The following is an 18561-nucleotide window of genomic DNA, read 5'->3' as shown; positions in this document are numbered from 1 at the left end:
GAGAGGGTGGTAGTCCTCCCTCATTTTGTCCGCGGGCTAGGGTCTCCCCTTCACCCATTCGTTCGCGACATCATGTATTATTACGGGATTGATTTTCATGATCTATCCCCAAATTCCTTCCTCAACATCTCGACATTCATCGTCGTGTGTGAGGCCTTTCTCCGCATCCCGCCACACTTTGGCTTATGGCTGAAGGTGTTTAACATGAAGCCCAAGGTAGTGAGCAGCGAGCATGCCGAGTGCGGAGGTGCCATGGTGAGAAGGATGCCCAACGTTACATGGCCAACATGTACTTTCAATGACTCCGTCAAGGAGTGGTAGCAGCAGTGGTTTTACATCACTGAGCCGCACGTCAAGGAATGGGCCGCCGCTCCGGAATTCAGTTCCGGAGCCCCTCTGCGACTCACGTCTTGGCCCAAGAAGGGAAGAAGGGCCTGGAGTGGGCTTCGTTTGACGAACTATCGGCGCTCCAGACGCATGTTCATGGAAGTCAAGAACATCAAGCTCGACAATGTAGTCTAGGTGATGTTAGTTCGCCGGATTCTACCTTGTCAGCACCGGGCTTGCAATTTATGGGAGTTCGACCCGGCCAAGCACCAGACCCTGCTAGAGCTCTCCGGCTCGTCGCACGAGGACATCTGGAAGGTGCTTTTCAAGTCCAGCAAATCGTGGCCGGACTCCGCCGAGGACCGCGGGTACCAACTGTCCCGCCCTGCAAGTTCGGTAAGTAATCGTACGTTAACAATTCAAATATTTTATTGGCATATCCTTAGGAAAATGCTTAATGTATTTCCCAAAACTTTCCTAGGGCTGGGCGAAGAAGGCGGGGCGGATCTACTGTCCGTCCCCACTGCCAGAACAACCGGCCGGCCCACTTCTGACGAAGATGCTGGTCCCGGCGCCTTACAAGGCACCGAAGAAGAAGGCCAAAAAGGAGGCCGAGAAGACCAGAGGCACCCTCCGTCGCCATGGCGCTTCGGACACAAAATCCAAAGACTCAAATGCCCATTCTTCCTCCGAAGAGGAGGAGGAGGAGGGAGACGAATCCCCCGTGGGGGAAAGAAACAAAAGGACGACCTCCACATCCTTGGAGGCCAAGTCACGTAAGAGGGAAAAAACTCCCCTTCCAAAGGAGTCCACTGCCGCCGCCGATAGCAGCCCAGAGTGGGATTCCAGGGCCCAGCCCTGGTGAACTCGTGAGTACAAAATCCGAACATGCTTACACGTCCAGACTTGTCATGGCATAACATTTTAATCTGAGCCATACTTTTTACAGTCCTGTGAGGTCCCGCGCCGAACAATCCTCGTCGGAGGATTTGCTGGGTTCGGATGCTATGGAGAGCGGGACACCCCCTGTAACGCCCCGGATTCGATGCGCCAGGTGTCTGCCAGTTATTCGCCGTCGTTGCCATGTCATTTGCTTGCATGTTGCATTTTATCATGTCATCATGTGCATTTCATTTTGCATACGTGTTCGTTTCTTGCATCCGAGCATTTTCCCCGTTGTCCATTTTGCAATCCGGCACTCCTATGCCCTTCGGCGTCCCCCTTTTGTCTCCTGTTGTGAGTGGGTGTTAAACTTTCTCGGAATGTCCCAAGGTTTGCCAAGCGGCCTTGGTATAGCACCGGTAGACCGCATGTCAAGTTTCGTTCCATTTGGAGGTCATTTGATACTCCAACGGTTAACCGGGTAACCGTAAAAGCCTCTTTTGTCTTGCAGCTCAACACCCTTCCAAAGTGTCCCAAAACCCATCTAACTCCCCCCATGCTCTCGGTCGTTCGATCACGGTCGTGTGGGCGAAAACCGCTCCTTTTTTGGACTCTCCTAGCTCCCAGAATCTATAAATAGGCCCTCCCCTTCCATTTTCGCGGTCCAAACCCTAGCCTTCTTCCCTCCGCGCCGCCGGACAAACTTCCCCCGCCGCTGGACATGTCCGCTCCGCCGCCCATGCCCAATCCCCTGCCGCCACGTCAGCACGTCGCCTTCTCTCTCCTCCCCGTGCCGCCGCGGCCCGACCGCGCGCCCCGCGCCCCTCCGCACCCCGCGCTGACCTCCGCCGCCGCCGGCGCCGACCTCCGCCGCCGCTGGCCTCCCGGCTCGCGCGCCTCGCCGCCTTGCTCGCCGGAGGCCTCGCCGCCCCTGTCCCGAAGCCGCTGCCCGCCTTGCGCCTCTCCCCGCCGGCGACCCTCGCCGCCCGAAGCTCCTCGCCGCCGGCGAGCTCCTTCGCGCCAGCCGCCCCGGGCGCCATCGCCGGCCGCCGCCTCCACTGCTCCGGCCACCACTCCCCGCGCGAGCCCGACTGCGCCCGTCTTCCCCGACCCCGAGCGCCACTGCCGGGTCGCCGCTGCCTCGTCCCCGCCATCTCCGGCGAGAGCTCCGGCCGAATCTGGATCGGGACCAGATCCACCGGGGTCCCGAACCAAACGCCTCCCCACGCCCGGATCCCTCCGTCCCGGGTCGAACCCGTCCCACGTTGACTTTTCACAGAGGTAATTTTGCCTAAGTCCCTGTATTTTTGACATTATCATGCCATGTTCATCGCGTCATAACTCCATGCATACTGCTCCGTTTCGTGCGTGTAATACGTCAAATTGTTCGTCTCAACGAGTACTTCATTTCATTCCATAGCATCATGTTCATTTGAGCTCATCTTGATGCCTGAATCATTGTTGCAAGAGTGCTATATAATGTTATCTGCTGTCTGTTAACAGAACATGCTCATTTGTCATTTTTGCCATGTTTGATGTGTGCATCTTATGAGGTTGATGTCTACATGTGTTTTGAACTATGCCATGTCTTCTTTACAGAGGTGCTTACCATGTATTTTTGTGATCAATGTGGTGACTAGCACAAGCATGTAAACTAGACTTCGTGATGTTGCTGATTTTAGTCCCCGTTCTGCTGTTATTTTGATGCCATGTAAACATGATGCTACAGAGAGATCCATGCTTATTTTGAGATACTTCAGTAAGGATGTTTTGAACATATGGTTCTGCTCTATCCATTCATGCCCCTGGTTGCAGTTATGGAGTAGCCTAGCATGTCATTCTCGTGCTCTACTTTTGCTACAAAATGTTTCCTCGCAGATTGTTTACATGTTATTCAATTTTGCCAAGGTTGTTGTAGTTGATCCTTGCATGCTATGAACTTGTTATTGCCTTGGTTAGTTTCATAAACATGTCTTCTTGCTGATTTTATGCTTATATTGTCATGCAATGACTTGTGGTGAGTGAATCGAGCTCGTGAAGTAGTATACTTGTTGTTGCTATTTTGTTAGGTTGAATTTGTATTTCGTGATGCTATGTAAACCTGCTGCTACAAGTCATTCTATGCATAACCTGGAGATGTTCACTAAGGGTGTTTTGTTCTACATGTCATGATCTATCCATCCATGCCCCTGGTTTCATTTATAGCCTGCTGTAGCTTGTTGTTATCATGCTCCAAAGTTGCTAAATAATGTTGCTGTCATCCTGTTAACATTAAGTTCAGTTGTTACCATGATTGTTCTTAGTGATACATTGCACCCTATGAACTTTCTCTTGCCATGCTTAGCTTCATAATCATGTCTTATTACTGTTGGTTGCCTTGCCATGCCATGTATTACTCCATGGTGAGTGGTACAAGCTCATCTACATGCCTACTTATCGTTGTTCCTGCCATGTAGGAATCTGTATTATAACTTGCTATGTTTACATGGGTGCCATCATATCTTCTGATCCTTTTTGGCTTATGGTCAGTAAGGGACTTTTGTTCTATGCAATTAGTAGTATCATGCCATGCCTTTGTTTGCCATGATAAGTTTCTATAACATGTTGCTTGATAGCTCTAAACATTGCAACCTGATGTTATTTTCTGATAAGTCTAAAACTGTTACTATTTGCAATCTTGCCATGTGTTTTTGAGCATGTTCTAGCGATTTCTGGAGATAGCTCAGTGTTCATGTTTTGTTATGCTTTACCTGTACATCATGCCCATGCCTTTTTTTCTTGCTAAGGTCCTGTAGCATGTTGTTTTGATGCTTGCAATATGCCTAGTTGCTGTTTTGGACAGATTGTTGCTATAACTTGTATAGTGTGTGTGTGTTGAACCGTTGCTCCGTTTTGAGTGTGCTCTATATGAAACTTACTTGATTTTGCATGTAGTTTCATATTATCATGTTGCATCCTTGTTTTGAGGTGTTTGCTTGATGTTTGTATGCATTTTGCATCAATGCCATGTCTAACTTGTTTTGCTCATATCTTCTAGGCCGTAGCTCCAAATTAAATGAACTTCATATGTAACTTGACTAGAATCTCGTGTAGATCATCTTGGTGCATCTTAACTTGCTGTTTAACAACTTGAACATAAGGTTTATTCAGATCTGGACCAATTTCGAAATATGCATATGAGGACTTACCGGAATTGTTATATGTTGTTCCCGGCCTCATTTAAACTTGCCTTGTTGTGTTGCTCTTGTATGCATCACCTCTTGCCATGAGTAGCTCCATGTAGTCTTGTCTTGCATCACACTTGGTTGAGCATCATGCCTTGTTCATGTGTGGTGTGTTTACCATGTTGTGTGCTTCTTCTTGATAGTTCCCATTTCGTTGCGATCGTGAGGATTCGTTCGTCTACGCTTGGTTCGTCTTCGTGGCTTCATCCGTTCGTCTTCTTCATGGACTCGTTCTTCTTCCTTGTGGGATTTCAGGCAAGATGACCGCTACCCTGGATTTCACTACTATCATTGCTATGCTAGTTGTTTCGTTCTATCGCTATGCTGCGCTACCTATCACCTGTTCTTCAAGCCTTCCCAAATTGCCATGAACCTCTAACCTTTGAAACCCTTCCTAGCAAGCCGTTGCTTGGCTATGTTACCGCTTTGCTCAGCCTCTCTTATAGCGTTGTTAGTTGCAGGTGAGGTTGAAGATTGCTCCATGGTGGACAGGATTTTGGTTGGGATATCACAATATCTCTTATATTATTAATGCATCTATATACTTGGTAAAGGGTGGAAGACTCGGCCTTATGCCTGGTGTTTTGTTCCACTCTTGCCGCCCTAGTTTCCGTCATACCGGTGTTATGTTCCCGGATTTTGCGTTCCTTACGCGGTTGGGTGATTTATGGGACCCCCTTGACAGTTCGCTTTGAATAAAACTCCTCCAGCAAGGCCCAACCTTGGTTTTACCATTTGCCTCACCTAGCCCTTTTTCCCTTGGGAGTCGCGCTCTCGAGGGTCATCTTTATTTTACCCCCCGGGCCAGTGCTCCTCCGAGTGTTGGTCCAAACTAGAGCATCGTGCGGGACCATTCCTTGGCAACTTGGATTACGTCGGTACCTGTACGCTTAGCTTATCCGGTGTGCCCTGAGAACGAGATATGTGCAGCTCCTATCGGGATTTGTCGGCACATCCGGGCGGTCTTGCTGGTCTTGTTTTACCATTGTCAAAATGTCTTGTAAACCGGGATTCCGAGTCTGATCGGGTCTTCCTGGGAGAAGGTATATCCTTCGTTGATCACGAGAGCTTATCATGGGCTAAGTTGGGACACCCCTGCAGGGTATAAACTTTCGAAAGCCATGCCTGCGGTTATAGACAGATGGGAATTCGTTAATGTCTGGTTGTAGATAACTTGACACCGGATCCGAATTAAAACGCATCAATCGCGTGTGTAGCCGTGATGGTCTCTTTTCGGCGGAGTCCGGGAAGTGAACACGGTTTCTGGGTTATGTTTGACCTAAGTAGGAGTTCAGGATCACTTCTTGATCATTGCTAGATTCACGACCATTCCATTTGCTCTCTTCTCGCTCTTATTTGCGTATGTTAGCCACCATATATGCTTAGTCGCTGCTGCAACCTCACCACTTTACCCCTTCCTTTCCTATTAAGCTTTGCTAGTCTTGATACCCATGGTAATGGGATTGCTGAGTCCTCGTGGCTCACAGATTACTACAACAACAGTTGCAGGTATAGGTTATGCGAAAATCATGACGCGAGAGCGATGCTTGCTTGTTTTGGAGTTCTTCTTATGCTTCTTCTTCGATCAGGGGATAGGTTCCAGGTCGGCAGCCTGGGCTAGCAGGGTGGATGTCGTTTGAGTTTCTGTTTGTGTTTCATCTGTAGTCGGATGATGCTTTTGTGTATGATGTATTGTTGTATTCATGTGGCATTGTATGCCTTATGTATGTATCCCTATCTATTATGTAATGTTGATGTAATGATATCCACCTTGCAAAAGCGTTTCAATATGCGGGTCTATCCTTGGTGGGACCTTCGAGTTCTTTTGGATAGGGTCGCATATTGGGCGTGACACCCCCGAAGGCCCCCTCCCCCAAACAGATGAATTACACCAAGGTTTCGTCCCAGAAGGACCCAGGCCACGGAGGGGGGGGGGAGATCGCAAAGGTGGCGCCAGGAGGCCAAACCTCGGGGTCCGGACACACGGGAGAGAAGGCTCCCGTGGACGTCGACGGCGGGGGCCATCTTGAATCTGACCCCCAGCCGGACACGATCCTGGAGACCAATAAGGCCGCAGAATCAGGCAACCGACCTCCATTGGCTGGAGGGGGTGTGTCTGTTCCACCGGCGACCTCTGTCCAACCAGAGGTGCCGGATGCTTTATTGGCGGCGCTGAAGGGCGCCTCCATCATTGATGAACATCGTGCCCTAATGGGTGCGGTGACTGAGAAGGTTCAGTCCGCTGAGAGTGGACTAAATGAATCCTGTATCAGCCTCATAAGAGGCTTCGAGGTATGTTTTATGAGGTTTGGAAGAGTGTCATAGTTTAGATAGCAGCCCCTGATACACTATTCGGTGAAAAGAAGAACCAGACAGAGGATCAATTTTATGTTACCGCTTTGCTCAGCCTCTCTTATAGCGTTGTTAGTTGCAGGGGAGGTTGAAGATTGCTCCATGGTGGACAGGATTTTGGTTGGGATATCACAATATCTCTTATATTATTAATGCATCTATATACTTGGTAAAGGGTGGAAGACTCGGCCTTATGCCTGGTGTTTTGTTCCACTCTTGCCACCCTACTTTCTGTCATACCGGTGTTATGTTCCCGGATTTTGCGTTCCTTACGCGGTTGGGTGATTTATGGGACCCCCTTGACAGTTCGCTTTGAATAAAACTCCTCCAGCAAGGCCCAACCTTGGTTTTACCATTTGCCTCACCTAGCCCTTTTTCCCTTGGGAGTCGCGCTCTCAAGGGTCATCTTTATTTTACCCCCCCGGGCCAGTGCTCCTCCGAGTGTTGGTCCAAACTAGAGCACCGTGCGGGACCATTCCTTGGCAACTTGGATTACGTCGGTACCTGTACGCTTAGCTTATCCGGTGTGCCCTGAGAACGAGATATGTGCAGCTCCTATCAGGATTTGTCGGCACATCCGGGCGGTCTTGCTGGTCTTGTTTTACCATTGTCGAAATGTCTTGTAAACCGGGATTCCGAGTCTGATCGGGTCTTCCTGGGAGAAGGTATATCCTTCGTTGATCGCGAGAGCTTATCATGGGCTAAGTTGGGACACCCCTGCAGGGTATAAACTTTCGAAAGCCGTGCCTGCGGTTATAGACAGATGGGAATTTGTTAATGTCCGGTTGTAGATAACTTGACACCGGATCCGAATTAAAACGCATCAACCGCGTGTGTAGCCGTGATGGTCTCTTTTCGGCGGAGTCCGGGAAGTGAACACGGTTTCTGGGTTATGTTTGACGTAAGTAGGAGTTCAGGATCACTTCTTGATCATTGCTAGATTCACGACCGTTCCATTTGCTCTCTTCTCGCTCTTATTTGCGTATGTTAGCCACCATATATGCTTAGTCGCTGCTGCAACCTCACCACTTTACCCCTTCCTTTCCTATTAAGCTTTGCTAGTCTTGATACCCATGGTAATGGGATTGCTGAGTCCTCGTGGCTCACAGATTACTACAACAACAATTGTAGGTACAGGTTATGCGATGATGATGACGCGAGAGCGATGCTTGCTTGTTTGGAGTTCTTCTTCTGCGTCTTCTTCGATCAGGGGATAGGTTCCAGGTCGGCAGCCTGGGCTAGCAGGGTGGATGTCGTTTGAGTTTCTGTTTGTGTTTCATCCGTAGTCGGATGATGCTTTTGTGTATGATGTGTTGTATTCATGTGGCATTGTATGCCTTATGTATGTATCCCTATCTATTATGTAATGTTGATGTAATGATATGCACCTTGCAAAAGCGTTTCAATATGCGGGTCTATCCTTGGTGGGACCTTCGAGTTCCTTTTGGATAGGGTCGCATATTGGGCGTGACAAGTTGGTATCAGAGCCTCGACCGACCCTAGGAGCCCCCTTGATTGATCGTGTAGTCTGGCCGTTGTTGAGTCTAGAAGAAAACTGTTTTTCAGAGTCTAGTTATATCAGAGAGTAGGAATTCTTTTTACTCCTCTGTCCCTTCGTCGCTCTGGTAAGGAATCTTGACGTAGGTGTTTTGAATTACTTCTCTTCCCCTTCAAAATTTTTCTTTAGGTTCACGCAGTTGGTTTTCCGTTCGTTGTTCCTCAGCTCTTCTCATCCGGTGCATTTCTCGTCAAGTTTGACTGGAGCCTCTTCATCCTTGAGTTCAATCCTCAGTGGTTTTCTTTTCCCACCCTCCCACCCTTTTTCTTCTCGAAGCCGGAGTCCGTAATCGAGTATCCATCCTACTCATGCGAAGTTTTTGCTCTCTCTCCTCAATGATTTCAACCGGTGTTTTCTCTTCAAGATATTCATCGATTTCCCTTTTCAAGTTGCTTTTGTTTTCCCGCCCTCCCACCCTTTTCTTCCCGGAGTCTGTGTCTCTCTCGACCATCTATCTCATTCGTGCAGAGCCTCTTCAGTCTTTCGTAAATTATTTCAACCGGTGAATTCTCATCTCGTTCGTCATTCTTCATCTCTTTATCTTTTCCGGTGGATTCAATTCTAATTTTGGTAGTGATTATATTCTTTTCCTCGGCTCAAGTGTTTTCCCTGCTCGTTCTCCTCTTGCCAGTTTATCCTTCCGGAGTGTTCAAGACATCTCAGGAGATTCGTTTGTGTTCCAATTAATTCGTGGTTGTCACCTCATTCAAATATTTCAATTGTTCCGGTGCTTCACCTATCTGTTCAACAATCCTTTTCAACGGTGTTTTCTCTTTAGTGGGCCCTAACCCATAGGTCTTTTCCCAGGATCTTACCCGACTCTTCTAATTCCCTCGGAGTTATTCTTAATTCTTTTCAAAGTGTGACATAAGAATGGATTTCATCAGTCACATGCCTTCTCCAAGATCGCTTTCAAATTCTTTTCATTTCTGGTTCAACCCTTCTTCTCTTTCATTCTTCCGGAGTATCTCAGTAATTTTGGTGGTGTTTCTCGTCGTCATTTGAAGACCGAAGAAGAGTTTTTCCTCTAAATCTTGTTTGTTCTCTCGAAGATTCGTGGTTCTAGCTTCATATTATCCTCTCAAATTATTCCATTTGTCAGATATTCTTTTTCTTACCCATCCGGAGTATGTCAGAAATTGTTTTTCCATTTCTTTTCACCAGAGGCTATCGTTCCAGAAGAATTCTTCGTCCTCACATTTCAGCTACCGTTATCCAGTTATCCCGGTGCTTCGTTCAAGTGTTCTTTAATCAGCTCATGATCTCTTTGTTCTTTTACATCTAAATCCCCTCTAGTTTATTTGTTCTTCTAATTCTTTCCGGTGATTCATCCTATTTCGTCATTCATTTCCGAATTCTATCGGCGGTTCGTTCAAGATTCTTTTTCCTTGATTATCATATTAATTCATTCGTTATTTTCAATCCTACCGGTGGTTCATGAAGACCTTCTCAAGTTTGTGATATGTCACTTCTAAATTTTTTCCAACAAGAATAAGTAATATGCAAAATCCTTTCCTTGTCATCAATTTAATTTGATGAAGGATAAGCATACAATAAATCTTATTCTTATTTCCTCCAAGTGATTAATCCCTTTCTTCGGAGTTTGTTCGTGAGGAATAAATTCTAGTTCCAAGTGTTTTCATCTTTTCTTTTCCGGAGTTCAAATTTCCTCGGTCATTTCATTGGAACCTCCATCTAAATCATCACAAGGCTCATCTTATTCTTTTCATCTTTCATTCTATCTCATCATCTTTTTTGTCAACGGAGTTCTTCATGGTGGTTCTTCATGATTTAATTCATTCTTCAAGAGTTCATCAAGTATCATTCCATCCTCTCAAGTTCATGTTCTATTCCTCTATGTTTTAGCCGGAGCGCTGCCTAAATCCTTTCAGTCTTATTCGTTTCTTATCTCGTTCTAACCGGAGTGGTTTCATAGTCTATCTGTTTCCGTGAGCTTTTGATTCTTGTCATTCTCGTCGTTCCTCTCTTCTTCTCGAGCGCTCTCAATTCTTTGCTTCTTCTCTTGAGTTCGCGTTTCACCTCATCCCTTTTACCTTCCGTCTCGGTCCTAAGATCTCGGGACGAGATCTCCTGTTAGTGGAGGAGTGTTGTAACGCCCCGGATTCGATGCGCTAGGTGTCTACCAGTTATTCGCTGTCGTTGCCATGCCATTTGCTTGCGTGTTGCATTTTATCATGTCATCATGTGCATTTCATTTTGCATACGTGTTCGTTTCCTGCATCCGAGCATTTTCCCCGTTGTCCGTTTTGCAATCCGGCACTCCTATGCCCTTCGGCGTCCCCCTTTTGTCTCCTGTTGTGAGTGGGTGTTAAACTTTCTCGGAATGGCCCGAAGTTTGCCAAGCGGCCTTGGTATAGCACCGGTAGACCACTTGTCAAGTTTCGTTCCATTTGGAGGTCATTTGATACTCCAACGGTTAACCGGGTAACCGTAAAAGCCTCTTTTGTCTTGCAGCCCAACACCCTTCCAAAGTGGCCCAAAACCCATCTAACTCCCGTCCATGCTCTCGGTCGTTCGATCACGATCGTGTGGGCAAAAACCGCTCCTCTTTTGGACTCTCCTAGCTCCTAGAATCTATAAATAGGCCCTCCCCTTCCATTTTCGCGGTCCAAACCCTAGCCTTCTTCCCTCCGCGCCGCCGGACAAACTTCCCCCGCCGCCGGACATGTCTGCTCCGCCACCCACACCCAATCCCCCGCCGCCATGTCAGTGCGCCGCCTTCTCTCCTCCACGCGCCGCCGCGGCCCTGCGGGCCCACGGCCGGCCCGCCCGGCCCGACCGCGCGCCACGCGCCCCTCCGAGCCCCCGCGCCCCACGCGCCGCCGCCGGCGCCGACCTCCGCTGCTGCTGGCCTCCCGGCCCGCGCGCCTGGCCACCTTGCTCGCCGGAGGCCTCGCCGTCCTTGTCCCGAAGCCGCCGTCTGCCTTGTGCCTCTCCCCGCCGGCGACCCTCGCCGCCCGAAGCTCCTCGCTGCCGGCGAGCTCCTCCGCGCCAGCCGCCCCGGGCGCCATTGCCGGCCGCCGCCTCCACTGCTCCGGCCACCGCTCCCCGCGCGAGCCCGACCGTGCCCGTCTTCCCCGACCCCGAGCGCCACTGCCGGGTCACCGCCGCCTCGTCCCCGCAATCTCCGGCGAGAGCTCCGGTCGGATCTGGATCGGGACCAGATCCACCGGGGCCCCGAACCAAACGCCTCCCCACGCCCGGATCCCTCCGTCCCGGGTCGAACCCGTCCCGCGTTGACTTTTCGCGGAGGTAATTTTGCCTGTCCCTGTATTTCTGACATTATCATGCCATGTTCATCGCGTCATAACTCCATGCATACTGCTCCGTTTCGTGCGTGTAGTATGTCAAATTGTTCGCCTCAACGAGTACTTCATTTCATTCCATTGCATCATGTTCATTTGAGCTCATCTTGATGCTTGAATCATCGTTGCTAGAGTGCTATATGATGTTGTCTGTTGTGTGTTAACAGAACATGCTCATTTGTCATTTTTGCCATGTTTGATGTGTGCATCTTATGAGGTTGATGTCTACATGTGTTTTGAACTATGCCATGTCTTCTTTACAGAGGTGCTTACCATGTCTTTTTTGATCAATGTGGTGACTAGCACAAGCATGTAAACTAGGCTTCGTGATGTTGCTAATTTTAGTCCCTGTTCTGCTGTTATTTTGATGCCATGTAAACATGATGCTACAGAGAGATCCATGCTTATTTTGAGATACTTCAGTAAGGATGTTTTGAACAAATGGTTATGCTCTATCCATTCATGCCCCTGGTTGCAATTATGGAGTAGTCTAGCATGCCATTTTCGTGCTCTACTTTTGCTACAAAATGTTTCCTGGCAGATTGTTTACATGTTATTCAATTTTGCCAAGGTTGTTGTAGTTGATCCTTGCATGCTATGAACTTGTTATTGCCATGGTTAGTTTCATAAACATGTCTTCTTGCTGATTCTATGCTTATATTGTCATGCAATGACTTGTGGTGAGTGAATCGAGCTCGTGAAGTAGTATACTTGCTGTTGCTATTTTGTTAGGCTGAATCTGTATTTCGTGATGCTATGTAAACCTGCTGCTACAAGTCATTCTATGCATAACCTGAAGATGTTCACTAAGGGTGTTTTGTTCTACATGTCATGCTCTATCCATCCATGCCCCTGGTTTCATTTATAGCCTGCTGTAGCTTGTTGTTATCATGCTCCAAAGTTGCTAAATAATGTTGCTGTCATCCTGTTAACATTAAGTTCAGTTGTTACCATGATTGTTCTTAGTGATACATGCACCCTATGAACTTTCTCTTGCCATGCTTAGCTTCATAATCATGTCTTATTACTGTTGGTTGCCTTGCCATGCCATGTATTACTCCGTGGTGAGTGGTACAAGCTCATCTACATGCCTACTTATCATTGTTCCTGCCATGTAGGAATCTGTATTATAACTTGCTATGTTTACATGGGTGCCATCATATCTTCTGATCCTTTTTGGCTTATGGTCAGTAAGGGACTTTTGTTCTATGCAATTAGTAGTATCATGCCATGCCTTTGTTTGCCATGATAAGTTTCTGTAACATGTTGCTTGATAGCTCTAAACATTGCAACCTGATGTTATTTTCTGATAAGTCTGAAACTGTTACTATTTGCAATCTTGCCATGTGTTTTTGAGCATGTTCTAGTGATTTCTGGAGATAGCTCAGTGTTCATATTTTGTTATGCTTTACCTGTACATCATGCCCATGCCTTTTGTTTTCTTGTTGAGGTCCTGTAGCATGTTGTTTTGATGCTTGCAATATGCCTAGTTGCTATTTTGGACAGATTGTTGCTATAACTTGTATAGTGTGTGTGTGTTGAACCGTTGCTCCGTTTTGAGTGTGCTCTATATGAAACTTACTTGATTTTGCATGTAGTTTCATATTATCATGTTGCATCCTTGTTTTGAGGTGTTTGCTTGATGTTTGTATGCATTTTGCATCAATGCCATGTCTAACTTGTTTTGCTCATATCTTCTAGGCCGTAGCTCCAAATTAAATGAACTTCATATGTAACTTGACTAGAATCTCGTGTAGATCATCTTGGTGCATCTTAACTTGCTGTTTAACAACTTGAACATAAGGTTTATTCAGATCTGGACCAATTTCGAAATATGCATATGAGGACTTACCGGAATTGTTATATGTTGTTGCCGGCCTCATTTAAACTTGCCTTGTTGTGTTGCTCTTGTATGCATCACCTCTTGCCATGAGTAGCTTCATGTAGTCTTGTCTTGCATCATACTTGGTTGAGCATCATGCCTTGTTCATGTGTGGTGTGTTTACCATGTTGTGTGCTTCTTCTCGATAGTTCCCGTTTCGTTGCGATCGTGAGGATTCGTTCGTCTACGCTTGGTTCGTCTTCGTGGCTTCATCCGTTCGTCTTCTTCATGGACTCGTTCTTCTTCCTTGCGGGATTTCAGGCAAGATGACCGCTACCCCTGATCTCACTACTATCATTGCTATGCTAGTTGTTTCGTTCTATCGCTATGCTGCGCTACCTATCACCTGTTCTTCAAGCCTTCCCAAATTGCCATGAACCTCTAACCTTTGAAACCCTTCCTAGCAAGCCGTTGCTTGGCTATGTTACCGCTTTGCTCAGCCTCTCTTATAGCGTTGTTAGTTGCAGGCGAGGTTGAAGATTGCTCCATGGTGGACAGGATTTTGGTTGGGATATCACAATATCTCTTATATTATTAATGCATCTATATACTTGGTAAAGGGTGGAAGACTCGGCCTTATGCCTGGTGTTTTGTTCCACTCTTGCCGCCCTACTTTCCGTCATACCGGTGTTATGTTCCCGGATTTTGCGTTCCTTACGCGGTTGGGTGATTTATGGGACCCCCTTGACAGTTCGCTTTGAATAAAACTCCTCCAGCAAGGCCCAACCTTGGTTTTACCATGTGCCTCACCTAGCCCTTTTTCCCTTGGGAGTCGCGCTCTCAAGGGTCATCTTTATTTTACCCCCCCGGGCCAGTGCTCCTCCGAGTGTTGGTCCAAACTAGAGCACCGTGCGGGACCATTCCTTGGCAACTTGGATTACGTCGGTACCTGTACGCTTAGCTTATCCGGTGTGCCCTGAGAACGAGATATGTGCAGCTCCTATCAGGATTTGTCGGCACATCCGGGCGGTCTTGCTGGTCTTGTTTTACCATTGTTGAAATGTCTTGTAAACCGGGATTCCGAGTCTGATCGGGTCTTCCTGGGAGAAGGTATATCCTTCGTTGATCGCGAGAGCTTATCATGGGCTAAGTTGGGACACCCCTGCAGGGTATAAACTTTCGAAAGCCATGCCTGTAGTTATAGACAGATGGGAATTCGTTAATGTCTGGTTGTAGATAACTTGACACCGGATCCGAATTAAAACGCATCAATCGCGTGTGTAGCCGTGATGGTCTCTTTTCGGCGGAGTCCGGGAAGTGAACACGGTTTCTGGGTTATGTTTGACGTAAGTAGGAGTTCAGGATCACTTCTTGATCATTGCTAGATTCACGACCATTCCATTTGCTCTCTTCTCGCTCTTATTTGTGTATGTTAGCCACCATATATGCTTAGTCGCTGCTGCAACCTCACCACTTTACCCCTTCCTTTCCTATTAAGCTTTGCTAGTCTTGATACCCATGGTAATGGGATTGCTGAGTCCTCGTGGCTCACAGATTACTACAACAACAGTTGCAGGTATAGGTTATGCGATAATCATGACGCGAGAGTGATGCTTGCTTGTTTTGGAGTTCTTCTTCCGCTTCTTCTTCGATCAGGGGATAGGTTCCAGGTCGGCAGCCTGGGCTAGCAGGGTGGATGTCGTTTGAGTTTCTGTTTGTGTTTCATCTGTAGTCGGATGATGCTTTTGTGTATGATGTATTGTTGTATTCATGTGGCATTGTATGCCTTATGTATGTATCCCTATCTATTATGTAATGTTGATGTAATGATATCCACCTTGCAAAAGCGTTTCAATATGCGGGTCTATCCTTGGTGGGACCTTCGAGTTCTTTTGGATAGGGTCGCATATTGGGCGTGACACCCCCGAAGGCCCCCTCCCCCAAACAGATGAATGACACCAAGGTTTCGTCCCAGAAGGACCCAGGCCACGGAGGGGGGGGGGGGAGATCGCAAAGGTGGCGCCAGGAGGCCAAACCTCGGGGTCCGGACACACGGGAGAGAAGGCTCCTGTGGACGTCGACGGCGGGGGCCATCTTGAATCTGACCCCCAGCCGGACACGATCCTGGAGACCAATAAGGCCGCAGAATCAGGCAACCGACCTCCATTGGCTGGAGGGGGTGTGTCTGTTCCACCGGCGACCTCTGTCCAACCAGAGGTGCCGGATGCTTTATTGGCGGCGTTGAAGGGCGCCTCCATCGTTGATGAACATCGTGCCCTAATGGGTGCGGTGACTGAGAAGGTTCAGTCCGCTGAGAGTGGACTAAATGAATCCTGTATCAGCCTCATAAGAGGCTTCGAGGTATGTTTTATGAGGTTTGGAAGAGTGTCATAGTTTAGATAGCAGCCCCTGATACACTATTCGGTGAAAAGAAGAACCAGACAGAGGATCAATTTTATGTTCGCAGGAGACTCACTTGATGACATCTATCTCTTTTAATAAGCAGGCGTCTGTAGCGACTGCCGCCTCTCATGCTGCAGAAGTATCCGGACTGAGGCATAGTCTGGAGCAGGCCGAAGGAGAACTTGGCCAAGTGAAGAAACAGCTGGAGGATAACCAAGGTATGCAGAAACCTTGTTCACTGAGCACAAATGATTAGGTGTGCATGATGAAAATATTTTTATGATGTGCTCTAGGGGCGACTGCCGAAATTGACGCTCTTAAAAAGGTTGTGGCCGAAGCCAAGAAGAAGGCAGCCGTAGAGCAGGCTCTCCGTGAGAAGCATGAAGCCAGAGTTATTGAGGCCGAGTGAGAGCTTCAAGAGGCTGTGAAGAAATGCGAGACCTTGGGGCAGAGTTTATCAGGGAAAGAATCCGAACTCTCCCAGGCTTGCCAATCCGCAAGTGATGCCCGGGGGGAAGCCTAAGGTTCCCTGAAGGAAATCTAGGAGGCGAGGAAGAATGTGGTTGGTAAGGCTTTTTCTATACAAAACGGATATTTGAAAGGAGAAAATCAAGTTGATAGTTTGAATTCTGATTTCTCCAGGGGTATTTGCGGAGCTGCCGTGCAGCATATCTGATGCCGCCCAATTCTACAGAGCCGAAGAAAGGAATACCGTGGATAAGCTCTTCTGGATGCAGTATCTGGCGCCGAATTATCCAGTGCCTTTCTCCGATCAATTGAAGCAGCTGATCGAACTGCATAAGGCGGCCGAACTAGCCATGACGGATGTAATTATCCGGGTGTGGCCCGCCGAGCCGATTCCGAGTAGTTACTTCGGGCTCGTGAAGTGGCTTGTGAGTGCCTGCCCTCGACTCGAGGTCATCAAGTGGTCAATCTGTATTGAGGGTGCGTGAATGGCCTTCACCCGTGCAAAAGTGCATTGGGGGAAGATGGATGCGGAAAAGCTGATGATTGAGGGACCGCCGGAGGGAAAGGAGCACCGCAAGCCCGAACTGTATTATGAAGGTGTCTTGAAAGGAGCCCGCCTTGCAGCGGAGCAATGCACTAAGGACATTATATTTCCATGAATACGATCATGTTTGTCCTTTGTAATGTTTGAACAAGGTCATTTCTATTATTTATTGCTTGTCATTTGAAAGTTTTTCCTCCTGTGCGTCCGTTTTATATATTAATCCTGAGAATTGGCCAGTCGTTGGCTGCTGCCCCCACGTAGTAAGTACGGGGGTGTTCGGGATAAACCTGAGCACTCTTTATCCCAGTTTTGGGTCCTTGAAGGAGGCGTTCAGCACAATGAACCATGCAATCAGACTATAGGGCTTTATCACTCTCACTTAGCCATAGGAGTTTTAAAAGTATGGTGGGCACAGCCCCTGGTGTTTGGAAGACCGCACGAGGGGCTCTATAAGCGCCTGATCGGAAGAAACACCGATCCATCGCATGCTGCATTGGTTATGGCATTATGCGGAAGAAATCCTTAAATATTTTACAACCTCTCGAACAGCGACCAGCTCTCGCTGCATCATGATAGTCAGTTTTCGGCTTTCTCTACTGAGGTGCTCGTCCGGAAGAACCAGGACACATTCGCAGTAGTTCTTCCTGCGCTACCTTAGCCGATATAGCGGAACGTAAGGTACCAAAACATGGGAGCCGGGCAAACCCAACTATTGACCTAAGACATGATTCAGAGCTGATGCATATAATGCTATAAGTTCGGGGTGCCGAACTGCCGTGAAGGTGTTCTGACTTTTTGCCGTAGTATGGGTATAATGAAGCCCCTGGCAGATTAAGGCATATCACGATATGCAGCTGCCTTTTAACAAAAGAGTTTTAATAAGAAATAACAGCAGACAAGCATCATATAAACCCACATGTTGTATTTGAGTAATACGTCAATGCGTATGAGTACATGTAATGTGATAAAAAGAATTATGACTGCGGAACCTGCTGAGACCAGGCGGGAGGAGGTTGTATGCGGATCCGGAGTATAGTCGGATGATCATAGAGGGGAGTATATGGCGAGTCCCTTACGTGCTCGCGCTATTTCCACGCCATCCGTCCTAGCCTACGCAAAGGTGAACCTGCGAAGGAAATGCAAGAAATGGATTTTTGCCATAGAGCGGTTGAGCCCAGTATGTGGCTTGTCTTAAGTTTTGTCGGAGTGTTTTTAATTAAGCTCCGGACGGGCCGGGCTATCCTGCCATGCAGTAGTTCGGACTCCTTTGACGGAGTTTGTGAGCTTGGCCGTCGACTCGAGGTTCGATTGGGAAGTGCCATCCGTTGCTCTTGCTATTAAAGTGGTGTAGATTCTTCAACAGTGAGGGGGAGTTCGGCCCTGCCATTAACCATGATGATGCCGCGTGGACCGGGCATCTTGAGTTTACGGTAGGCATAATGTGGCACCACAGCGAACCGAGCGAACACGGTTCATCGGAGCAATGCCTGATAGTCACTGCGAAAGGGGACGATGCCGAAGAGTAACTCTTCGGTACGGTAACTGTCCGGAGATCCAAAGATCACTTACAGTGTGATTGAGCCCGTGCAACATGCCTCTACACCTGGTATGAAACCTTTGAAGGTGGTTTTTGTGGGCTTGATCCTTGAGGGGCC

The sequence above is a fragment of the Triticum aestivum genome, chromosome 7B (genome assembly GCF_018294505.1).
Source record: "Triticum aestivum cultivar Chinese Spring chromosome 7B, IWGSC CS RefSeq v2.1, whole genome shotgun sequence".
Lineage (NCBI taxonomy): Eukaryota > Viridiplantae > Streptophyta > Magnoliopsida > Poales > Poaceae > Triticum > Triticum aestivum.
The sequence above is the reverse complement of the archived record's forward strand: the minus strand, read 5'-3'. Positions refer to the sequence as shown.